This window comes from Pongo pygmaeus, chromosome 12 (genome assembly GCF_028885625.2).
Source record: "Pongo pygmaeus isolate AG05252 chromosome 12, NHGRI_mPonPyg2-v2.0_pri, whole genome shotgun sequence".
Lineage (NCBI taxonomy): Eukaryota > Metazoa > Chordata > Mammalia > Primates > Hominidae > Pongo > Pongo pygmaeus.
This window is the reverse complement of record NC_072385.2, coordinates 36,709,564-36,730,846: the sequence shown is the minus strand read 5'-3', so window position 1 is coordinate 36,730,846 and position 21,283 is coordinate 36,709,564. Positions and strand designations below refer to the sequence as shown.

Below are 21,283 nucleotides of genomic sequence, written 5' to 3'. Positions count from 1 at the left end.
AGAAAGTCAGGAAGGCAAAATAAGATCTTTTAAAAAATATATCTTGGGGGGATATTTAAGACACAATTATGGGCCGGGAGGGGTGGCTCATGCCTGTAATCCCAGCACTTTGGGAGGCCGAGGCAGGTGGACCACCTGAGGTAAGGAGTTCAAAACCAGCCTGGCCAACATGGTGAAACCCCATCTCTACTAAAAATACAAAATTAGCTGGGAGTGATGGCGCATGCCTGTAGTCCCAGCTACTCAGGAAGCTGAGGCAGGAGAATTGCTTAAACCCAGGAGGCGGAAGTTGCAGTGAGCTGAGATCGCACCATTGCACTCCAGCCTGGGCAAAAATAGCGAAACTCTGTCTCAAAAAAAAAAAAAAAGAGACACAATTACACTATAAAAAGTAATACAGTAGGTGTTACTATAGGTGCATAGAAGAAGATTATCAGAAGGCCATTGCAGAATTCATGAAGGGATACATAAGAAAGAACAGTAGGTTCTAAGGCATGAAACAAGGGCTTTGGGCTCCATTGGGTTCACATCCTTCTTGTATGTAGTGTATCAGGCTGATTAACATTGTAGCAAAGTACAGAATGAACGGTGAACAAGTTAGACCAGCTAAGAAGCTCCCCAATTTAGCTGTACGAATAGCTATTGAATATCCGCTTTGGGCCAGGCACTGTGCTAGGTTCCAGAATAAAGAACGTGAATCCTATTTATAAAAAGCACAGCCTGGGCTTTCTGATCATGTTCAAGGGCAAAGTTGTCATGGCCTGAAATGGTCCAGTTAGAAATCTTGCGTGCCTGCTCTAAGACAGCCTTGCTCACCAATGGGGCAACTAATTTACTTCAATTTTATATTTTTGCAAATAATATTTAAAAATATAAACCATGATTCATGGTATGTTAGTGTTTAGATTATACTATTTATGTCTGCGGTTTCCAGAAGAGAATCAAGCTGGACCACCTCATCCCTGATGGCCATCGTGAGTGCCTGAGATCTGCTTCTAACTAGGCAGGATCTCAGGTCCTCAGCATCTATAAACATGGTTATTGGCTAAAGATCTAAGGTTCCATGTTATGTCCAATCTTTTCTAAGCTGGAAACAGCAATTTTCAGAAAAAAAAAAAAGAACCTAGCTGGGGAGGGTGGTGGGCTCACATGTCTAGCACCTTCAGACAGAAAGTCTTAGCATTATACAGGATGGTTTCCGTCTCTATAATCTCATCCCCTGTATTTTTCCACAAATGCTCTACTTCAGATTCTAGAATTAGGAGAATTTGACCAGCTTAATAAGTGTCCAAATAAGTGAGTTCTACTCCCACTTCCTTAACATGCAATTGCCGAATAAACAAACCCACAAAGGCAAGACAGCAATGTGTATTCTGAAACTAGGTTTTTAAGGCCTGATTTGGAGTTGTCTTCCTATTGGACCCCAGCTCTTGGGTTCAAAGTCGACGATCATTTGTACAAATGCCATGGTATATTTAAGTGAGTGGTTACAGCTGTTTCAGTTTCTTCCTCGCCAGCTTTTGGGGATCAGTGAGTGGGCCGAGCCAGGACTCATTCCCTGCAAGTTCACAGAGGCCTCAAACTCTGACAAGCAGAAGTTTCCATCTTAAAGACTGACAGGTATAGCTAGAGATTGAAAATTAACATCCAGAATATTGCTTTCCCAAACATTATATGTTTATTTAAAACTCGGAATGCTATGTTGGCTCTAGCCTTGAATCTCTGCACATTTCAAGGGATTCTGTACTTCGTGATTACTAAAACATATGGAAATTGTACAAATCCAACATGAAAGTCATTCTTTTTCTTTTTAAAGGGACTGCTTCTATATTCCACATTTCAAAAACCTCACCTGGGTTAGAAATGTAGGTATGTCCTTCACTGATGAGGTTTGGAAACATTTTGAAAGCTCATTTTTAAACAACAAAGAAATATTTTTACTACACTTTAAAAAGTTTTAATTCTAATTTAATTCTAATTTTAATTTAATTTAATTCTAATGTCACTAATGTATCATTCGCTTGGCTATAGTAGTTGGATTTTTCTGAAACGTTTTGATATATTATTTTCTTCACATTTGTGACTTCAACATAGTAACCAGATTGTCCTATATTTTGTTGCATTCCTTTGTTGTAGTCTCTGAAGGCACTTTTTTTTTCTTGTTCTCTAGCCTCACCTTTTACTCCAAATTTCCATATTTCTCTTTATCTCTGATCCTCTTCTTGGGAAACGTGATAGAGGGAGCAAAGTCTGACAGGCTGATTTAGACATCTCAGAGAGTTGATTCAAACAGTAGTTCTGTCTGTCAAACACACTTCAATGGTGCTGCCTGCAAATACAGAAGAGGGATATGGAATGGGGGCACTGGGAAGGGATGGGAGCCCAAAGCCTGGCAGTGACCACAGAACGATGAATTGCAGTGAATCCTTCATTTTGCTGACCTCTTTGCACAGAGCGTTTGTGTGTCGGTTCTGGTTTAATATTCCAGGTGACTCATGCTTGGGCAGATTCCCTCATCCCTGGTGCCAGCTTCCTCTGAAATATGCTGAGCATCAGCCTCACAGGTGTGAAGAGGAAAGGAATAATTAGAGATTATCCAACAGACTGTGCAGAGTGCTCCATGAATGTAAGGTACACAAATAAAACAAAATTAGCCAAATCCTCTCTGCAAATAAAAAAGTCATCCTCCAATATTTGCCTAGAGAGGAGGCAGGCCTGACTGGAGAAGCAGGCGGCTTTGTCTGCGGAGCGTCCTCTCCCACCGACCACAGCAAATATTTCCTGTGCTTTCCGTCTCCAGGGTCAATTTCAGCCCTCTTACAAAGGCTCAATTTACGTTAGCAAATTCCAACTCATGAAAGCTCAGTTGTTCCCCTTGCAATCTAAAAATGGAAACCTCTAGTTTGCTGCTTTGGGCTGTTTAGTTGAAGGACGGCGTCATGGGGTTTGCTCTGTGTTCTGCGGTGTTTGAAGCAAAAACCGCCACAGGACCCTCGCGCTTCTGGAAGGAGGAGCAGGCTTGCTCTATCTAAGCTGTCTCCTTCCGGTTCATAAGACGGCAGCAAAGAAGTCAAGCCAAGTTCATTCACACCCAGACTGAGGCCTTTATCATCTGGGCTTTAAGAACTTTGTTTCTTGTTGCCATTATTCATCCTGGGAGGCATCCCGCTGCACCTCGGCTCCTTGCTTCCTCCGCCTCCCCATCTCTTTTAAGCAGGTTAGAAACAAATCAAAAGACTCATCCTTCAGAAATCTAGACACGAGGGAAACAGCGCACAGCTAGTCTAACCTGGCTTTAGGATTTGTTCTGCTCAGGGCACCACCAGGCCTACTTCATCTGTCTGCTATGTTCTTCATTCTGTGCAATATCAAAACGGAGAAATATCCATCACATGGTAAGTTTAGCAAAACTCTGCTCTCAATGAAAAATGATAAAAGGGGTGTGGCACAGCATGCATTTCACAGAGTCACATCTCAGAAGGTTTCATACACAAATATCTCAGCTTATCTAAAGCAGAAAAGCCCAGCTAGGAAGCCTTGGCAGCCCACCTGCCTCCCAGGCAGAGCCAAAGGCCTGCAAGAGAGGCTGCTGGTCCCGTAGAAGGAACAGAATTCTCTGCTTTCAAGACCTAGCCAAATGAGAGCCCTCTTCTGTCAGAATGTTCACATAAATGGGAAGCTTGTATGAAGCCATAAACAAAATGAAAGAGAGGAGGGTGCACTTTCCCTGGGGCTCAGGTCAAAGGTCAAGTGGCCAATCAGCCAACAGCCTCCACTCACATAGAAGTGTGCCGGCTTCCCAGGCCTCGCCTCCCCCAAAGTGCACCCCCTGCTTGTTTCCAACATCCTCTTTCCAGGCCTCTTTGGGGTTTAGTCACAAGCACTTGGAGAAGCAGTTGCTTGATGAGAGCTGGCTGTGGGCAGTGTAGGGAGGGGAAGGGTACAGGCTAGAGGCCTGGGTAGTGAGGGTGACAATAGGGGCTGCGTGGCCCAGCCCCTGGGGCAGCCTGAGCCTGGGGAGATTGAGCACCCCACAACAGAGAGGTCCCAGTCGAAGAGGGCTCCAGAACATCTTGAGGAAATCATGGTGTTTAGTGTTTTTGTGAAAGCTTTGCAAATGCCAGTCACTCAGCAAGCCTGTTCATTTCCACGGTGTCCATGGCGAGGCGGGCTTCTGCAACACCAGGCAGTGCAGAGAAAGTGCTTGGGATGCACAGGGCAGAGGGCAGCCTGCTGTGGGGCAGGGTCCTGGGATCCACAGGGCAGAGGCCGGTCTGCCGTGGGGCAGGGTCCTGGAAGCTTCTCCTCCCACCCTATCTCCACTCACACTCAAGAAAATATAATAATTGTCTTCTAAAAGGTATCTTGAAGGCCAAAGGCACAAATATGTAGCCTTCTGATCATCTCTGGGTGTGTTCATGAGGGAGTCTACCATGGCTCCCTACTCCCACCCTTGGCAGAGTTGAGGACCCCCCTTTTCATGCTTATACATGAATATATGTTCCTGCCAGGAGCTGAGAAGTGCTGCTGGGAATAGAGGAGCTTGAGGTCATTGGCCTCCTGGAATCCCAGCACTTTGGGAGGCCAAGGCAGGGTGACTGCTTGAGCCCAGGTGTTTGAGACCAGCCTGGGCAATGTGGCAAAATCCTGTCTCTACAAAAAAAAAAAAAAAAAAATTAGCTGAGTGTGGTGGTACGCATCTGTGGTCCTAGCTACTTGGGAGGCTAAGGCAGGAGGACTCCTTGAGCCCAGGAGGTTGAGGTTGCAGTGAGCCGAGATGAGGCCACTGCACTCAGCCTGGGTGACAGAGTAAGACCCTATCTCAAAACAAAACAAAACAAAAAGAAAAGAAAAAGAAAAACATCATTGATCTGAAAAAAAATATGCCCAGGATAAATTATAAAGGGAAAAGGCAGGTTTCAAAGTGCCATATGCAGTACAATCCAATCTTCGTGAAGAAAAAAAAAACTGTAATGAAGAATTTGGAAATGTATGCAGCAAAATCTGTGCTCTTTATTTTTCTTTTAATAAAGCTATTTCTTCTACCTATCCTCCCCCAAATAATTTTTTATTGCCACTGTAGTAAAATATAAAAATAGGTATCAATAGATAGCAATTGAGTGTATTTCACAACAACGAGAGGTGGGCAATGCCTGGATGGCCATGTCTGAGGAGCATCATGAATAGGTGACTATGGACCTGCAGAGGAGAGGTTGGGGAGGGAGAGCATGGAATGCAGACGTACCTTCTCCACCCTGATTTGAGGTCTCCTCGGTAACCTGGGTCATAAAACAGAGTATTAATAAAGTTGGTGGATAGAAGAGCAAGAGCACAGGAAGGAGGAGCCAGAGGCAGTAAGGTCAGCTGTACACTCCCCAAAGAGTAAGTGCCAACAACTGGCACAAGCATGAGCTGGCAAACATCAAGCTGGGAGTGTGGTGGGAAGAGAGGAGGCAGAGCAAACACAGGCTGCAGTGGACACATACACGTATTTCTTGACTACGAGGATGAGTAAAAAGAAGAGGCTGGCAATTGTGTAATGGTCTTCTGTCTTCATGCCAGATGAGCCAGGGTTCACCCAGGGCTGTGGTCTAGAGTCTTATAATCAAAGCAAGTGATAACACCTAGAGTGAAACCCCACAGGGCTGGGAGCTACAATAGTGACGTGTGAAAGCATAAGCTCTGGGGCAAAAAGCTTTTCCATCTCAGAATTTCTACTTCTCTTTTTTTTTTTCTAAGATAGAGTCTCACTCTGCTGCCCAGGCTAGAGTGCAATGGTGCAATCTCTGCTCACTGCAACCTTCGCCTCCCTGGTTCAAGCAATTCTCCTGCCTCAGGCTCCCCAATTAGCTGGGATTATAGGCGCCCACCACCATGCCTGGCTACTTTTCGTGTTTTTAGTAGAGATGGAGTTTCACCATGTTGGCCAGGCTGGTCTCGAGCCCCTGACCTCAAGTGATCTGCCCGCCTCAGCCTCCCAAAGTGTTGGGATTACAGGCATGAGCCACTGCACCTGGCCTAAAGAAGCCTTTCAAAAGTATCTCTGGGTCAAAAAGCCTTTTGGTATCTTTTTTTGAAAAAAGCCTTTCAAAAGTAGTTCTGGGGCAAAAAGCCTTTCAGTATCTTAGTTGAAAGGAGAAAAAGTCAGGTTGGGACACTTAATAAAAATATTTAAAATAGGACAAATGAGTACAGAAAATAATATACTCTCATCATACCATTACCCAGATTTAGTAAATTAGGTTCAGATATTTTTTAAGGAATGGAAACTACAGATGCAATCGAATTGCCTTTGGCTTCCTGATGTCATTCCCTTCCTTCCCTCACTAAGAACTAACTACGCAGAGGTTAGTGAATATTCTTCTTGATTATGTTTTTATACTTTTCCTATAGATAATATTGACACATTCCTCAGACACACAAATATTCTTGATGAAATATAGCAGGATATAATAGTGTTTGCATAAAATAATGGTGCTTGCAATAAGCTTCTCTCTTGTGGGCAATATTAATTTGATTTTTTTAAAGTTCTTTATATCCATGAGGAGGGGAAAAAAGTCACATTTTGAAGAGAAGTCTTACTGATTCATAGATTTACGAGTTAAAGGAGATAAGAGACTCCTTTTGCAAAAGACATAATATACCAATTTTAAATAATTGGTTTAACTGATATAATTTTGCAACTTGCTTTTCTCCCACTTGACATTGTTTTTGACATTCATTCATGATGAAGTATGCTGCTTCAGTTAATTAACTTTTAATCCTGTGTAATAAGTATAGTATTCTACTGTATAAATATACTATAATTTACCCATTTACTGTTAATAGACATTTTGATTTTTGCCTTTTCTTCTGATATAAGCAATGCTACAATGAGCACTTTTATACATGTGCCATCATGGCCAAGTGTGAGTTTCTCTAGCATGAACCATGAAAGCAACACTGCTTGGGTAGACGATACATACTCATCTTCCCCTTAACCAACTATTGCCAAATTGTCTTTCAAAGTCTTGAGCCAGTTCACGCTTCTGCCAGCAGTTTGTGAGTTCTCTTTTCTCTACATCTTCGTCAATATTTTTGAGTATAAACTAAAATAACTCATTTTTCTTATTACTAGTGAATAGTCATGTTTTCATATATATAGGCTATTCAGTTTTTCTTTTCTGTGTTTTATCCATTTATATCCCTTGCTCATTTTTTCTATTGGCCTGTTTACAGCTTACTGATTTGTATGAATTTTTTACACATACTAGGTTCTAATCCTTTTCTGGTTATCTAAATTGCAAATCTTTTTTTAACTGGTGACTTGCCTATTCACTTTGTTTATGGTGGCTTTTCATATAAAAAATTCTGGGGCCAGGTGCAGTGGCTCATGCCTGTAATCCCAGCACTTTGGGAAGCCAAGGCAGGAGGATTACTTAAACCCAGGAATTTGAGACCAGCCTGGGCAACAAAGAGAGACCCTGTCTCTACAAAAAATAAATAAATAAATAAATAAATAATAAAAAATACAACATTAGCATGGCATGGTGGGGCACTCCTGTAGTCATAGCTACTTAGGAGGCTGAGGCAGGAGAATCCCTTGAGCCCAAGGGTTTGAGGCTGCAGTGAGCTGCCGTCACATCACTGCACTCCAGCCTGGGCGACAGAGCAAGACTCAGTCTCTAAAAATAAAAATGAATAAATAAATGAAGTTCACCTAGTTGTAGTCAAATACATCAGTCTTTCCCTTTCAGTTTTGGGTACATTTATATGGCATAAAGAGATTTTTTTTTTTTTTTTTTTTTTGAAACAGAGTCTTGCTCTGTAGCCAGGCTGGAGGTCAGTGGCACGATCTTGGCTCACTGCAACCTCTGCCTGCCGGTTTCAAGCAATTCTGCCTCAGCCTCCCGAGTAGCTAGGACTACAGCTGCTCACCACCACACTGGCTAATTTTTATATTTTTAGTAGAGACAGTGCTTTACTATGTTGGCCAGGCTGGTCTCAAACTCCTGACCTTAAGTGATCCGCCCACCTCGGCCTCCCAAAGTGCTGGGATTACAGGTGTGAGCGACTGCACCCGGCCTATGTTTTCTTCCAGCTGTTTTAAAGTTTTGATTTTGCATTTAGATTTTTCATACCTCAGAAAGTAATGTATTTTCTCTCGCACTGAGCATTAATTTTCCAAGCACCGCTTGCTGAGTAACCTGTCCTTTCTGCAGTGTATCACGCCGTCTCTGTTATAGCCCGAGCCTCCATATGCCTGAGCCTGCTTTCAGATGCTCTGTTCTGTTCTATTTCCTTTTTCCGTATATTTTGCAACTTTTATTTTTTTGCAGGGCAAGTCTCCCAACTATTTTCTTCTTGAATTTTTATGTTCTTAGGTTCAGAAATGTTTCTTTGTGAAAACTGGTCACTGGTTTCTGTTTCCTTTAGGGCTATGACAAAGTATCAGCTAGGAATCTTTCTCTTGCAAGGAACAAAAAGTGCTTCTGACTATTTTAAGCAAAAAGAAGGGAGGGGGGTGACGGGAAGAATTTTTTCACAAGGATATGAGGCTCACAGAATTGGCAGGAGACTGAGAGATCTGGCTTAGAAAATGGGTCAGATGCAAGGCAGTGCCAGGAGAGGAAGCAGAATGAAGCCTAACCACAAAGCAGCCTGGAATATGGTGGTGCCAGTGCCTTCCACCGCTCGCTCACTGGCTGCAGAGTGGACCCTCAGTGGGATATAACTGAACTGACTTTATAGGACTTACCTTTTAACATTAGAAGTTGCCCAACAGAGAGGGTGATTTTATGTGATATTATTGATGCTGAAGCACCATTTTTTTAAACTAACCAAAAGACACTGAAATCATGCCATAATCAAAGATGATTCATCTGTTTTTTATTTGACTTGACTTGTTCCCCTATGTCTCAGGTCAACAAATAACAAATTCACATCAACTGCGTCAAATGATTTTTATGTAGGTTCAAATAATAGGTCTTCGTCGTAGCTATATATTAGAATCACCTGGAATGCTTTCACAACTTATTGATCCCCTCAACCCTCTTAAGACCAATTAAGTCAGAATCCCTGGTGTTGGGACCTGAGTTTCAGTATTGTTTTTTAAAGCTCTCCTTCCCCTATCCACTGATGCTAACAGGCAGGCAGTGCTGAGAGTCGTTGGGCTAAAAGCAAACAGTTGTGCTAACACCAATTACAAGTGAGATTGCCTCTATATCAAAACTGTTCCTCCATGTTTGGTTTGTACAGTAGCGCCACAATATAGACTCAAAAGAAGCATTGACAGATTGGAATCTATTTCAAACTTGCATACTTCATCGATGGAAACAAAGGCTGGTAAAAGTTCTACACGTTCCTCAGACACACAAATATTCCTGATGAGATATAGCAGGATACAATAGTGTTTGCATAAAATAATGGTGCTTGCAACCAACTTCTTTCTTGTGGGCAATATTAATTTGATTTTTTTAAGTTCTTTATATCCATGAGGAGGGAAGAAAAATCAGGGTTTGAAGAGAAGTCTTACTGACTCATAGATTTACAAGTTAAAGGAGATAAGAGACACCTTTTGCAAAAGACATAATATACCAAACTTTATTTTCATCAGAAGAAAACCATGCTGATAGACTTAATTACAGTAAACAGTTCAGCAATTAGGATCTATCACTCAGAACATGATCTGAGTGATTTCGATAGCAAGAAAGCTGCTCCTGAGGCATATTTGTCTTCTTCAAATTTGAGTGATTTAATTCTTTAGATTGGTTGGAGTTCCTGGCTTTCGAAAGGGAATTCTTGGAACCATTCTAAAGAGGTCTCTGGATGACTTCAGAGTAAACCTTAAATTAATCATATGTGAAGATCTATGCTTCCATAATGTTTCCAAAAGCCCTATTTTGATTGACATTCTCAGGTATATATATGTTACCTATCCTAAACATGAGTCCAACAACTGTACCCAATATTAGTGGTGTGCCACAGATGTTCAATAACCAGCTCTGGGCTGGGCTTGTCAGCTCATACCTCTAACGCTTTGGGAGGCCAAGACCAGTGTGGGCAACATAGTGGGACCGTGTCTGTACAAAACAACAACAACAACAAAATGGATGTTGTAATGTGTACCTGTAATCTTAGATACTTCAGGGGCTGGGGCAGGAGGATTGCTTGAGCCCAAGAGTTCGAGGTTATAATGAGCTATGATCACATCACTGCACTTCAGCCTGGGCAATAGAGCAAGACCTTGATTCTGAAAAATGTTAATAATAATTTTAAAAATAATCAACTGTCTTGGGGGGGATGAGTGCTGTTATGTAGTGGTTGCCTACTTCTATACTGCAAACACTACCAGCTATGGCCAAGTTGATTTCAAGCTACCAAATTGAGGTCACTTAACACGGAGTTGGGAAGAGTTACATGGATGTACACCACTGTATAATAACTCCTTTATACAGATACAATAGATAGAAATAAGAGTATAGATAATAGTAATATATCATAAAACAGGAGGTCATCCATTTTGAATATCAATTACCTCTTCTTTTAATATAATTTATTTAATTAAATCTTATCCAGTTTATTTTTTAATAGACTTTATTTTTTAGAACAGTTTTAGGTTCACAGCGAAACTGAGCAGAAAGTGCAGAGTTCCCATATATCCCCTGCATCTTCTCCCACAGCTCCTTCTACCCCACTATCAATATCCCACACCATGCAATACATTTGTTACAACTGATAAACCTACACGGACTCATGATTATCATCCAAAGTCCATAGTTTATATTAGTGTTCACTCTTGGTCTTGTACATTTTATGGGTTTTGATAAATATATAATGATATGTATCCACCATTATAGTACCATAGAGGATAGTTTCACCACCCTAAAAGTCTGTGCTCTGCCTTTTCATTCCTTCCTCCCCCAAATCCTGGGAACCACTGATCTTTTAATTATCTCTATAATTTTTCTTCTTTCAGAAGGTCATATAGTTACCATCATATAGTTTGTAGTCTTTTTAGATTGGCTCTTTCTTTCTTTCTTTCTTTCTCTGTCTCTCTTTCTTTCTTTCCCTTTCTTTCTTTCCTTGTTTCCTTCTTTCCTTCTTTCCTTCCTTCTTTCCTCCTTTCCTCCTTTCCTCCTTTCCTTCCTTCCTTCCTTCTCTCTCTCTCTCTCTTTCTTTCTTTCTCTTTTTAATGGAGTCTCACTCTGTAGCCAGGCTGGAGTGCAATGGCAGGAACTCCGCTCACTGCGACCTCTGCCTTCTGGTTCAAGTGATTCTCCTGCCTCAGCCTCCTGAGTAGCTGTAGCTGGGACTACAGGCATGCGCCACCATGCCCGGCTAATTTTTGTATTTTCAGTGGAGACGGGGTTTCACCATGTTGGCCAGGATGGTCTTGATCTCTTGACCTCGTGATCCGCCTGCCCCAGTCTCCCAAAGTGCTGGGATTACAGGCGTGAGTCAACACACCCGGCTGGCTTTTTCTTTCACTTAGTAATATACACTTAATATTCCTCCATGTCTTTTTATGGCTTGGTAGCTCATTTTTCCTTAATGCTGAATACTATTTCACTGCCTGGATGTACCACAATTTATGTATCCATTCACCTACATTGTGGTTACTTCCAGATTTTGGCATTTATAAATGAAGCTACTATAAACATCTGTGCGTATTATAAGTTGTTATGTGGACATCAGTTTTCAACTCATTTGGGTAAATACCAAAGAGTGCAATTGCTGGATACAGAGTTTAATTTTTAATAATGGCTGTGTTTAAAAATCACCTTGGAAAATTCCTGGAAATTTAACAAGATGTTCTCATCCACTGGTGTGAGCCAGTGTTGGCCTATCACTGCATTATAATTGCATCCCTACCCTTCCTCCAAGTTGGGCTTAATACAAATTCAAATGAGTTTTACGGGGACTCCAACTGAAGTCCATCTGTGACATGTCTTTAAAATGTTGCTTTTGTATGTGTATGTGTATGTATGTTCCAGTGGCTTTATTAAGTAACAAAAAATAGCCTGGTTGGTTCTCAGCTTTCCAACAAAAGCAAGTCAAAGCCAGTATCAGGATTTTTTGCTCCCTCCTGTAAACTAAAAATAAGATGCTAAGCTCCTCCACCAACAAAATGGATCCCCTTGTGGCCAAAGGGATCCCAGGAAAACCTTAAAACTGAGTTCCCAGCCATGAAGGGACAGGAGGTCAAATATACCTTGTTATACCCCCACCTTTTTTCTCTTTAGACACAAAAACCGACCAGCATTAATGTTAGAATAGAGATCATAAGACCGACAGAATGAACTCTTTGTGGCCATAAGACACCAAATTATAAACAAGACCTAAGGCCATGTCAAGCCAAGGGTTAAGTCATACACACCACACACACAACACTTAAAGAATAAACTAGGTTCTAACTGCCACAAGGTTTTTCCTTTTCTCCAGCAGCTAAACAAGCACTGCCCTCAAGATAAGCAAGATTAAAACAATTACAACTCACCCAGCTCACGGACGCTGAGTAAGTGACCCCTGTTCCACCAGCCATAACTATAGCTTTGATTGGATGAGAGACTGACTCCAGTAACTTTCTCCTGATAAGAGACCACCGGCCATGGACTGGTTCTGGCTGGTTTGCAGAAAGTACATTCATCTGCCTTCATGTCCTGAAAAGACCTTTTGAGGTATGGAGCCTAATTTTAATACATTTAAATGTTAAATCTCCACCTCAAAATGAACCTGGGTTGTATGTTACATGCATGTTTGTTCAATATGCATGTGTCGGGACTACCTTCATGAATATTCGTAGTTCTTCCTGTAACCTGTTGAATATGTATGTTTAGCCACCCTGTCCAGCATGAAGCTTCTGTCCCAGCCCCTCCTCCTTCGAAGTGCCTGACTCCGGTCTTGGTCAGAGGCACACTTCTGAGTCTGCAGGATGGCCACCTTGCAGGCTGTAACCCTTTACAAGAAATAAAATCTCCTCTCCTCTCACAATTTATAAATTTGTGATATTTTTAGTTAACATTCCAAAGCATCGTGCACAGAATGTGATAAACCCCTCCTATCAGAGGTTCTTAAACTGTTCCTTAGAATCTCAGGGGCTGCCGAGGTGCCCCTAGGGAAGCAACCCATTTTAAGTAGAGCTCCCCACCCCTCCATCCCATCCCCATCTTTTTCATCATGATCCCCTCAAACAGGGCGCCTTCACTCTTCTGTTTGATGTACTGGGTTTCTGCATTAGACTTTGTTTGAAGAAGGATTTCTTTGACTATAAACACTTTCAAACCTCTGCCTTGGAACTCAAAATGTTAATGAAGGAATTGGACTGTGCCTCACACCATTAATCACGGACCGGTCCGCAGTGCTGTTCCCGCCATGTTTGCAGTCGCCTCAACAAAAACTGTTCTGAGCATCAGGAGTGAATTTAGGGAGCAAATGCCTATAGCACTGTGGTCTAAGATGTCCATGTCCATAGTGATAAGAAATGGAGACCCAATTGTTACATGGTGCTGTCTACTTTGTTACAGCTATGTGTGGAATTCTTTTAGGCTCATCCCTGGAGCTGCTAGTTAACACTGTAAAACTGAGAGAAGAAACAAGTGTGATCCATTTTTATTTCCTCTGATTGAGTTAGTTCTTCCTGGAGGGAAGACCCGTTAAGATCCAGCATTTGTTATCAAGGCTTGGTCTGATCAATGTCTTGGCTGAAACATTTGCTGGTCTCATTAGACAAGACTCCCCACAACTTAGGTTTGCTGTTTTGTACACAATTTTTTTCCTCTCATATTCTGACATTTATCACATTGAGTCCAGGCAGTCTGTCTTTATACTTTATACATAACTAAGCTATAAGCACGGTGTATCCTAAAGCACACTCAGAACCTATTAGTAGATCAGGAATGGGAGAAATAAATGCATAGAGCATCCTCCTTGGTATCCTGTTTGTTGGCACTGCTTATACCACCCGTTCCCATGATGAAGGGATAAAGTTGTACCAAAACTGTCTACCTCTCTTCCTTGTGGGGGAAGCATCCATTCATCCCAGTCTGTTTTCGAGGTAAGTTAGAGGAAAACTTTCTTGTGTACTTTTTCCCTTTTGCAAGCAACCTTCTGGAGGGATTTCTAAACCTCCTTTTTTTAGTTTTTCTCCTTCCTTTGTGTTCATGGAGGGACTGCAGCTGCTTTCCTCCCTAACTGTGGCTTAGTAGCTACTATATTTATAGATTTCATATTGCAGTGATGAGAAGATTCGTAAAGATTATGTAAATTGTATACTGTTAAAGGAGACATGTCGGGTTGCTCTCCAGACTTTGGGTGCTTTGAACGGAAAGAACAACGCAATTCTGGAAGTTCTTTTCAGTTCCTGTGGGGACAGACCTCACTGTTATTTGGAAGTGGTCAGTGATCGGAAATGATGGCATTCCCCAGACCTTGAGATCAAAAAATGTCAACGCCTGGAGAAACTTTAGAGTGCATCTGGTGAACTCGGTTATTTTATATAAGAGGGAAATGAAACCAGAGAGGCTAGCCAGCCTAAAGGGTGCCACACAGCTCAAAAGTGGGACAGTCAGGCCCAGAGTTCAGGTAGGCCACTGCACATTTAGGAGAGTTTTGCTTTCTTTTGGTTTTGCTTTGTTTTGGTTTTGATTTGTTTTGCTTTAGCTTCTTGAAACTGTCCTGGGGGCAAGTCTTTATGTAAAAAGAGAAAGAAATCAGGGCTCTGGTTGGGTGCTGAGAATGCATGTGAGGGAGTTCTAAGAGAGCAAGAAGGAGCCCAGCCTCCCCTGCTTGTAGCATGAGCTACTGACAGATGGCTTCTTCCCTTCCTCTAAAAAAAAAAAAAAAAAATTTAAAAAAAACATAAAGAAATAAATCAGTAGAATTCTAAACAGCAAAAGGCCCACTGAGGTCTAAGCAAGTCCTAAAAGGTGGTAACTACAGAGGCCTTTAGATCTTCAGGAATGTGCTGAATTGCTCAGACAGCCGAGACGGTGGAATTCTGGCTGAAATGGTCCTTCCTAACTTTGAGTCAGAAACCTGGGGCTCTCGGCTGCTCCAATTGAGGGTCCCACCCAAGCATCTGAGAGGGAAGGTGATGTGCAGGGCAAAAGGTCTAGCCGCAGCCACCTGGGCTTTTGCAAACCCCAGCAAATTACAAACTGCCCTTCCCTGGTTTGCTGACAGGTTCACTTCTGGGAAAGTTAAATGCAGGCCTGGCTCTAGGCAAAATTGTAAAGTAAGTGAGTCTGTTTTCAGCACATTCTTCTCTTCCTTATTAGCAGCGCCCAGTCCCAGCTGTCACTAGCATCCTGTGCACCCACTCTGGCACTGTTGGTGTCAGTGCCAGGCCTTTCCCTTCCTCCTCTAGTCAGCAGCTTCCCATTCCCAGTCCAGGGCCCCAGGGCAGCCCTGTACTCCCCATTCCAAGCCCAGCCTTTCCAACAAACTGACTTGTGCCTGTGCATTGGTGGCTTCCAATGGATTCATTCATTCACTTCCTCCCAGGCGATATGCTTTCACTTTGGCAATGGCTGGCTGGATACAACTTAATCGGATTTTTCAGAGGGTAGAAATTTCCAGTGTGGGAGCAGTGCACAGAGTGGGAGGCAGGCAGAGGGAGGCAGGGAAGGGTTTGGCCTCTGAGTGGCAGTTGGTCCCTTGCTCTGGCAGTGGCTGAAGGCCCTGGCAGAGGGACAGATGACATGGCATGTTGAAGGCTTTTCCTGGCACTGGGATCCTATGAAACACTCACAGAGATCTGCTTTTCTTACTTCCCCCAAGTTAGCAAATAAATGCTCATAAAACTGGCAGGGTTTGGCTATTTCATAATGAGGCTTGCACACACCACGACCCCTTCTGAGACCATTCTTACAGGATTTAGGTTTTACCCAGCTTAAGAATTCGGCATGTCTCTAATGACAAGGTCTCAGATTCTCTTACCCAGCTGCATGATGCCAAGTGACAGACAGAGTTCTGTGCTGCTCTTGGGGCTCTTTTCCTCCTCTTGCATTTTCTTGTTAGTCCCCAATTTGGAGGGAGCAGGAGCTGTGTTACTGAGACTCAGAACTCTTGTTTTCCACCATCATGTTGTGTTTTTTGTTGAAACCATTTTCGCTGTGTCTCTACGCTGGTTTTAAATGAGGATGACATCATGAGAAATGTTTTTTAAACTACTGTCCTTGGGGAGGAGGGAGCTTGGTGCTGGTGTCTGAAGTCTGCCTCTCTCTCTGCTTTGATAACCCCAGCAGCATCAGTATATGATCATTTGCATCCGGGTATAGCAAGTCGCCCTGGTTAGAAATGCACTTCTTCCTATTTTTACTCCTGTGTGTGCTGACTCTCACCCACTTAGTCTACTGTGTCACCAGCTGAGACTGGTGGCCCCTTTGTGCAAGGCCAGCTTCAACTGTGGGCAGATATCAGGGAGAGGTGGCCTAAAGAGGCTGAGTCCATTCGGATCCTGCCTCTCTCTTCCCCAGCAGGCAGAAACTGTGTGTGTGTTCCCCGAGCAATTCCGGACAAGGCCATCTGCAGCTTGCACAGCTCAGCCCCAGGAGGATGAGCACATGAGGCCTGAAAAATCTTGAGAAGAGTGACAGTGATGGTGTTTCCTTTCCAGGGATGACACCCTAAAGACTGGGCCCTGTGCAGGGATGATACAAGGTGAGTGGCGCTGGCCCAAAGATGCACCAGACTCACCCAAACACAGTCCCTATTGTTTCTCTCCACCAAGGATCCTCTTGGCTCCAGGAGAGAAGAGACTTTCCCTTCCTGTTGAGCTCTGCAATTTTCTTTAGATAAACCAATGCCGCAAAAACAAGACAGGTGCCTTGCAGGCCATCCACACACTCACACAAAATAATCACCAGACTTTATTTTAGAAGCCACCAGAATAATAGCTGAGGCATCCAGGAACAGTGTTGAGGAGTGTCTGTGAATGATAATTAAACGTGGCTAGCTCCCACGCCAAAGACAGCTTCCGCTTGCAGAGACAACTTCAAATGCAATGTTAGCTCTGCAGTCTGTGACTTCCTTAGTGCCAATGAGGCCTATGAAGTGTTCAGTGTTGTGTGCCAAAGACTTAAAAATTGACTTTCATAAAAGTCACCATTTATGCCATGGCCAGCTCCCTGTTCAAAGAAGGGGTTTCCAAAGCCCCAGAAAGAAGGAGCCTTAGGCATACTTAGATCAGAGCTCAACAGGAGGATAAGACTCTCCAGTACAGCCAACCAAAAAATCGCAATCCCTTGACAGACTTCCTTTCGGAAGGGGGGGTGGTGCTGGATTTCAGCCTCCTTTCTGGTTCCTTTCACAGTGAGGGCAGGCTGTGGTGCTCACGGGCTTGTGGGAAGGGCATAGTCACAGGAGATGGGGCCTGTGCGGCCTTAGCTCAGGCCCCCAAGGTATTTCCAGGATGTTGCCGCCTACCTGAGCCCCTGTCCCCAGAGGATGCATGGATGAATGACCCTGAGTCTCCCATCATGGCCATCTAAGTTCCACCAGTCTGTCCCTAGCCAGAGTCTCTGCTTGCCCCCTCTCCTTTTCCTCCTCGCTTTTCCCAGCTTATGCATCATGCTCCTTGCACACTGTACCATCATCCAAGCTCTACTCTTCCTTCCTTCAAGGCCAAATTCAAATTCTAATTCCTTTATGGAATCTTTATTGCCAGAAGTGGTAATAACACAATAAAGCCCTGCAAGCATGCAATGGTTTAGAGCTTTCCTATCCATTACCTCATTCAAAGGTCCTAGAGTTCTGGAGCTGGAAAGCCTTACAAACCATCACACTATGATTTTATGGAGATGCAGGCTAAGGAAGCATACAGCATGCTACTGTTGGTAGTGAGCAAGGAACAGCTCTCAGGCCTCTTGACCACCCAGACCAGTATTCCCCACAGCAGAGACTCCTGCAGGCTGCAGGTGAGATGACTGGGCAGGGTGACTCACCCCTGCCCACATGACCAGCCGAGCAGCCTCATTAGTGTCTGCGTCTTCTGCCTCCTGGTTCAATGCTTTCAACCAGATGGAGCTGCCCTCCTGCAAATCGTGGATTGTCCTTGTGGAATGGCTCTGGGGGCTAGTGTGGCAAAGCTATTTCACCACACATGTGACTCAGCCTTACCCCCGGCGTTGTTATTTAAAATCTTTGACCCCAATAAAGCTCCTAAAGAATAGGGCCAATATTTTATACCCCCTGAGGTCCTTACTGCCCTATTTCACTGCTCCAATAATTAGTGCAGGACTTTCTCTGGATTGATGGGATGGAGAACCATCCTTGTTTAAACAAGGCAGGAGGATGAAAAGGCAGAAATCAGTAAGAACTAAGCCTTCTCTGCCTGGGAGAGGAAACAGGGGCTTATGCACAGAGAGGAAGGCCGAGGCTGGAGGGCAGGCCAGTGGGAAGTGGTGGCTTACACCTGCGAGGGCAAGCCATAGCAGGCAGGTTTGGAGGATTCTGTCCTGGAAGACTCAACACACACCAGCCACCACCCATCACCCTCCCTTCACTCCACTTATAGGAAAGGGGCCCAAACCCTCCAGACCCTGACCAATCCAGGAACTGGGTTTACTCCAAAGCTTAACAGGCCACATTCCTCCAACCTTTGTGCAGCCTGCTTGTGGGGCCTTTTCCCAGCTCTGGGGCTGGATTAGATAGGAAGAGACTCCACCAAGATGTTTCTGAAGTCTCCTTTGCCCATTTTTCTTGCAAAGACACCAGATAGGGCCCCTGGCAAGGATGCTGCCACTTCTGCCTCATGTGACTGTATCTGCCACTGAGGCCAAACCAGATTGCCACCTGGTGCTGGGGACATCTGGCCTGAGCCCCTCATCACTCGGTGGAATCTTATGCTGGGTCTTCACCACAGGCATTTCTCTTTTTCCCAGTGTCTTTTCCAATAGTGAATTACTTTTGTCCATATTCTAGGCTCCTGTTCTTGGGTGTGTCAGAAACAGGTAGACAGGGTGACTGCCCTGCTAGGGAACTTGACGAGTTCTCAAGGTCTTGTGGCAAGTGGCAGCCACACCCACAAAGCCAAAATAAGTCCCCTGCTGACCTGCCTGAGGGCCTGGTATGCTCAAGCCACCTGTTGGGCTCAGACATTTCTCTAGAAGGTTCCTATTACATGCATAGTTATTATATGGGAGATTTGAAACTAATTGATCTTTGTAGCAAATAATAATTGTCCCCAAAGAAGCACAGGGTCCTATACAAATAACACTTACTGGGGTTTAATTTCGGTTGTAGGTATAGATTAGTTTATTCACCTGAAAACCAAATGAGTTGGACTAATCTCTCAAGATTATTTTTAACACCAAATATATGGCTTTTGGAATCTAGCAAGATAGGTGGTTGAGGGATTTCTTTTTTTTTTTTAGCTTTCTGATTTGCCCATTTGTGGCACAAGATTTGCCCATTTGTGGCACAAGACTTGCCCATTTGTGGCACAAGACTTGGGTCAAACTTGTGAATTACTGTCTTCATTTCATAAGGCAGAAGCCCTGGGAGGCCTATCAACACTTCCGTGGAAGGCTGAAGGTTCCCTGGAAATTAGATTGAGGGGCTTCTCTCTTGCAGGGATATTGCTGAGAATGGGGAAGGCTGGAACACTCTGTCAGAGTCCTGTCTTTGCCGTACCTCGGGACATAGCCTGGATAAGCAAGGCCAGGCAGGTGGGTTGGGGGGTAGACCTAGAATGAGCGTAGCCAATGCTGTGTTGAGGACAGCCCACCTGGACCCTTTGTCACTGTGATTCCCCCAGCTGTGGGGAAGGCTGAAGAGAGGACTGTCAGGAGCAAGGGGCTGCCCTGGGACAGATGCTGTGCATATGCCCTGTCACTGAACGTCACAGAACACTGGCGGCTAAGTGTCCTCATCTGCTTTTTACAGGTAAGAAAGCAGAGGCTCCAGCAGGGAGCTTGCCTGGGGCCATGCTGCATTCTCAGGCAAGGCAGCTCTTCCAGGGCCAGGAGACCCCTGCTAGCTGCTTACCAGTCAACTGTTGTCTCTCTTTGGGAACACCACCTCTGCTGCTGGGCTGGACTTCCTCCCAGCACCAGATGGTGTCACTGACCACCTGAAACAAACACAGTCGATACTGCTACAAACACATCATGCAGTCTTTTTCCTTTCTGATGAGAATTGCACAAAATCGAATTGACCACCTGGAACAAATGCAGCTGATACCATTAAAAACACACCATACAGATCTTTTCGTTTTTAATGGGAATTGCGTGAAATCAGATTGACTGGAATGCTTGTGTCTGTGGAGCCCAAGCATGTGGCATGCCATATAGATGGTGAATTCATCTGCGCGTGAGGTCGCACGTTTGACGCATCTCCACCAACATAGGGATTGCTTCCCGGCATGCATGACTAATAGTGAGTTGTAAAAAGGAAACTTCACTTAACCATCAATAATGAAAGGGATTTTCAATCAACCATGCTAGAGGAAAGATGGCATTCTCTTCTGTTCTCTGTAGAAAAGGCAATAAAAATCAATGCCACATAATAAGGTTATCAGAGGATGTAGCATAGAGGTACCACAGAGTTAATTAATGAAAATGTTCTCTTATTTTCTGGGTATCCCAAGGCTTTAAAAAATGTATAACTTGTTACAAGTTTTTGTTGTAAATACACATTCAATTTCATGTGTGATTTTTTCATAAGGAGTTTTGCATTCATTTTGTGTAAGTTTCCAGCCCCATAGGAGGGCTCCGCCCACCTGCTGTGCACCAACAATGGAGAAGCCACGCCAGCAGGGAGACACGGAGGTGGACGTGGGGGTGGTGGGCGAGGGGAAGGCAACTAGCTGTGAAAGTCCCCGCGTGTCTTTCTAAAGGAGCCCAACTCTTGTTGGGGTAGTCTATGGACTTCTAAACAGAGAAATGACAGGATGAGATTTGTGTCTTCAGGTGGTCCTGGAGGAAGGAGGTAGGGTGGTCTAAGGTGGGAAAAAGGGGTGACAGGCAGGTGAGCAAGGAGGCCACAGCAGTGACTTAGGTGAAAGATAATGAGACACTCCTCTGGAGCAGGAGGGGTGAGAAGGATAGTTCCAGTGGTGCTCACGAAGCAGACTGGGCAGAACTCCATGGATGACAGACAAGGAATTCGTGTGGGTGTGCTGGGGCCCAAGGACTGGGTAGATAGAGGGAGTACAGTGAGATAGAGAAAGGCCGGAGGAAACTGGGGTTTGACCTTGGATGGCGGGGAGGGTGGAAACACCATTCAGAGAGAGCCCAGGAGGAGCAGCAGCTCTGAGCAGATAATGAGTCCAGTGTTGGGCCTGAACAGCCTCAAGTACTGA

The 21,283-nt window shown here is 44.1% G+C and overlaps 1 long non-coding RNA gene across 1 annotated transcript; it reads left to right on the top strand.

The window, feature by feature from the left end:
• Window positions 1–3,163: 3,163 nt before the first annotated feature.
• On the top strand, window positions 3,164–20,634 carry LOC129030643 (uncharacterized). The gene is made up of 4 exons (XR_008500719.1): window positions 3,164–3,395; window positions 12,424–12,659; window positions 16,458–16,641; window positions 19,867–20,634. It is a non-coding gene; the product is annotated as an uncharacterized LOC129030643 (long non-coding RNA).
• The last annotated feature ends 649 nt before the right edge of the window (window positions 20,635–21,283 follow it).